This window comes from Capsicum annuum, chromosome 9 (genome assembly GCF_002878395.1).
Source record: "Capsicum annuum cultivar UCD-10X-F1 chromosome 9, UCD10Xv1.1, whole genome shotgun sequence".
In the NCBI taxonomy this organism is placed as follows: domain Eukaryota; kingdom Viridiplantae; phylum Streptophyta; class Magnoliopsida; order Solanales; family Solanaceae; genus Capsicum; species Capsicum annuum.
In genome coordinates, this window is record NC_061119.1 from 188,625,800 (window position 1) to 188,629,651 (window position 3,852).

General features: G+C 29.2%; 1 long non-coding RNA gene across 1 annotated transcript; it reads left to right on the forward strand.

The window, feature by feature from the left end:
* The first annotated feature begins 2,156 nt into the window (after nucleotides 1-2,156).
* LOC124887434 lies at nucleotides 2,157-3,334 on the forward strand. Its single transcript, XR_007045201.1, has 2 exons — nucleotides 2,157-2,912; nucleotides 3,042-3,334. It is a non-coding gene; the product is annotated as an uncharacterized LOC124887434 (long non-coding RNA).
* Nucleotides 3,335-3,852: the final 518 nt, after the last annotated feature.

Here is a 3,852-nt window from a genome sequence, read left to right on the forward strand (position 1 = left end):
TTAAAAATATAATGATAAAGGTTGAGACAAATGAATTAAAAATAAAAAAGAAATGAAGAAATAAATAATATTTGAGAAGAAAAGAAAAACGAGAAAAAAATTAAAAGAAAAATAAAGGTTGAGACAAATAAACTAAAACAAGGAAAAATATAAATCAAGGAAAAATAAAAAAGTAAAAAGAAAAAGTTGAGAGACAAATTAACATAGAAATTGTGAAAATATTTAAGTTGTAGATTGACAAAAAATATATATGTTCTATACATAAAAAAAAAATGACTAGTCATTAAAAAATTTTCTTATGAGGGACAAAAAATCAAAGATACCTATTATGGAAGTCATCCCACGTAATTTCTTGATTTTGGTAGCCTCATTTAACTACTAATATCTATTGTATGATTTTTTTGTATGAATATCTAATATTAGATGAAGAGAATTTTAAAATAACTGGTAAATTTATTTTTACATTAATAAAAGGTCATGTATTTAAGTCATGAAAATAGTCTCTTACATAAATGTAAGATGAGGTTGCATACAATAAACCTTCTAATTCGATCCTTTTTCGATTTCGGCACATAGGGGCCTTTAATGCACACGGTTATCCTTTAATATCTAGTATTAGATAATTTTAATGTTAAAGTACAATTTGGTTTTCATTTCTTTTATTTCTCATTATGCGTTCAGACTCACACTCCTGAAATTTTACTTATTGTTAACATGTATTCAGTTATATATGACTGAGAGAGCATTGTCCTTTAATATTTTGTAGTAGATAATTTTAAAGTTAAAGTAAAATGTGTTTTTCATTTCTTTTGTTTCTCGTTATGCGTTCAGACTCACACTCCTAAAATTTTACTTATCATTAACATTAAGAGTGTACATAGGTCGGGTTGATTTGATTTTTTATCGAATAAAAATTAAACCAATTATGTCGGTTTATTAAAACTATAAACCAAATCAAACCAACATAAAATCATTTTCTTCGATTTAGGTTTTAGTCGGTTCTTTCATTTTTTCATTTTTTTTTTCTTGGATTTTCTTGGTTTTATTTATAATCTTTATTTTTTACAATTATATTGTGATTGAAGACTAGATCAAGTATATTTTCACTCATGTGCTGATGAAAAAACTCAATTGTGAAAAATTGAGGAGCGAAAAACTCTCTTAAAATTAAAAAGTAAGATGAAGAGTGAAAAATTTAGATTTTAAGTTTATATTGGATTTTGAATCATTTTATTAGCAATTAATGGACAAATATTATAACTTAATATATATATATATATATGTCGGTTTGATTTGGGTTCGGTTTGACTTTTTTTTTGTTAACATCAAACCAAACCAAGAATGGTTGTTTTTTTTTTTTTCCAAACGCCAAACCAACCAAATCAAATCATAAGTCGATTTTTTTTCTCGATTTGATTTGATTCTTCGGTTTGATTTGACTTAACGGTTTGATTTGTACACCTCTAGTTAACATGTATTCAGTTATATATGACTGAGAGCATACCCCTGAAAATTTTAGCTATTATTAACATGCATTTTAATATGTATAACTGAGAGCAGACATAAATAACAATTGAGGTTGTTAGATCAGCTTCAGGTAAAGAGTGCTAATTGAGTTTGTTAAACTTTTTGCTTATTTTGATATATTGATGATTAAAGTTTGTACTTTATAATACATGCAATTTAGGTTTTAAACGTGAGCTTATTTGGAGCGAATTTGAGTGTTAAAATTTGAAAAATAAAATTATTTTTTTATTTACATAAAATTTAGAGGCACACAAATAAAATATTGGCTAATTTGAACTCATGTTTCATCCAGGTATGTCAGAGGTAAGTCATAAATAGAAAAACTTAAAGAGTGTTAAATGAGTTTGTTAGATTTATTATTATTTGAAATTGATTATTCAAGTTTGTTCGTCATGATACATGGAATTTATGTTTTAAAATTGATTTTATTTAGAGTAAATTTTGATGGTGAAAATTGAAAAATAATATTTTGTTTGCAATAATTTCAAACGCACACGGATAGAACTTTCGCTACTTGTGTCTCCTCTATGAATGTCTGAGCAGTCATCTACGTGGCAAACTCATGTGATTTGACATGTAGGATGTGCACATCTCACACAATTTATCATGTAGGATGTATGTGTCTATTTATTCAATTTTAGAGAAAATACATCTTTTCCCCTTTGAACTTGTCATCCCAACTCACTTTAGCACTTAAATTTAACTTCAAGTAAATTAAATTCGCCCCTATAGCTGACATGACAAAAATAAAAAGGAAAAGCGAGTGAAATTTTTAATTTTTAAAAAAGGGGCTCACTTTATTGTTATTATTATTATTTTCTTTATTGTTTGGTCCTCTTTATTGCCTGATCACTAAAGGTCCTCTTTATTGTTTTCAATTCTGCTGAAAATTTTCTCTCTGAATTATGTGGTACAGGTCTGTTGGAAAAAATTTGCGAGGTACTTTGAGGTTGAATTGAAGAAGGTGAAACTAAAAGAAGGTACCATGTAATGGATCCTGCCAAAGCAGTGGAGATGGTGGATGAGAATACAATATGTGTTGTCGCTATTCTTGGTTCCACTCTGACGGGGGAATTTGAGGATGTGAAGCTCCTAAACGAGCTCCTTACAAAAAAAGAACAAGGAAATTAGGTGGGATACACCGATCCATGTCGATGCTGCCAGTGAAGAATTTATTGCTCCTTTCTTGTGGCCAGATTTTGAATGGGATTTCCGCCTGCCTTTAGTGAAAAGTATAAATGTCAGTGGCCATAAGTATGGCCTTGTATATGCTGGTGTCGGTTGGGTGATATGACGGAGCAAGGATGATTTGCGTGATAAACTTGTCTTTCATATAAACTACCTTGGATCTGATCAGCCTACTTTTACTCTCAACTTCTCTAAAGGTAATTTCAAATGCTCTTCATCTACAGTGACATGAAATAAGTAATGACTCGTCATTCAAAAGCAGCTTTTGATGTTCCTACTCGAGATTTCGTTTTGATTTTAACTTTGATGTTGTCTCCCAATTTCAGGTTCCTATCAAATAATTGATCCAAAATTTTATTTTTTGACAATCAAGAAGGCTTCAAGATTGATAAACAAGTTTGGTTCTTGGCCAAGAATTTCATGTCATGCGAATACCATCTATGTCATTTCTGAATTTGGGACTGTTTATACCATTTCTGTAGACATTTTTTAGCAAAAGATTAAAAATTTGAGAGTTTTGAAATTTTAGGTTTTGATTAATGTGAAAGAATTTGGATTTGAGATTTTGTGTATTGATGTATTTTTATGATCATGTACTTGTATTTAGTCCATTGTTGAATTTGCTCAAGTTAATTTTATATTTAATGAAGAAAAAAAATTCATTGAAAAGCTTGCAACAATTGTGAAAGAAATAGAAAAAAAAAGTGTTTTTATGTAGAGAAGAAGAGGGAGGAGGAAGGGGGGACGGGGGGCTGTTGTACTGAAGAAGAACAAGGAATTGGTGTGGGGCGGGGTGGTGTATGGGGTTAGGGCTGTGAAGAAAAAGAAATAAGTGGGTGGGGTCTATTTTATTTATATAAAATATATGTTTTTATAAAATATATATATATATATATATATATATATATATATATATATATATATATATAAATTAAAAGAATATATAAAATGTAAGTGTGTGGAATTTTTTTTTTAAATTCTAATTTATTACGTGGCAATGACATGGCACTGATGTGACAGTGATTTGGCAATGATGTGATGCATGTATAGTGCACTCTCCGTTGTGAGAGTGAGATTTTAACGTAAGAGGTGAATTTAATTCACTTGAAAGTTGTTAAGGAGGTAAATAAACAGACG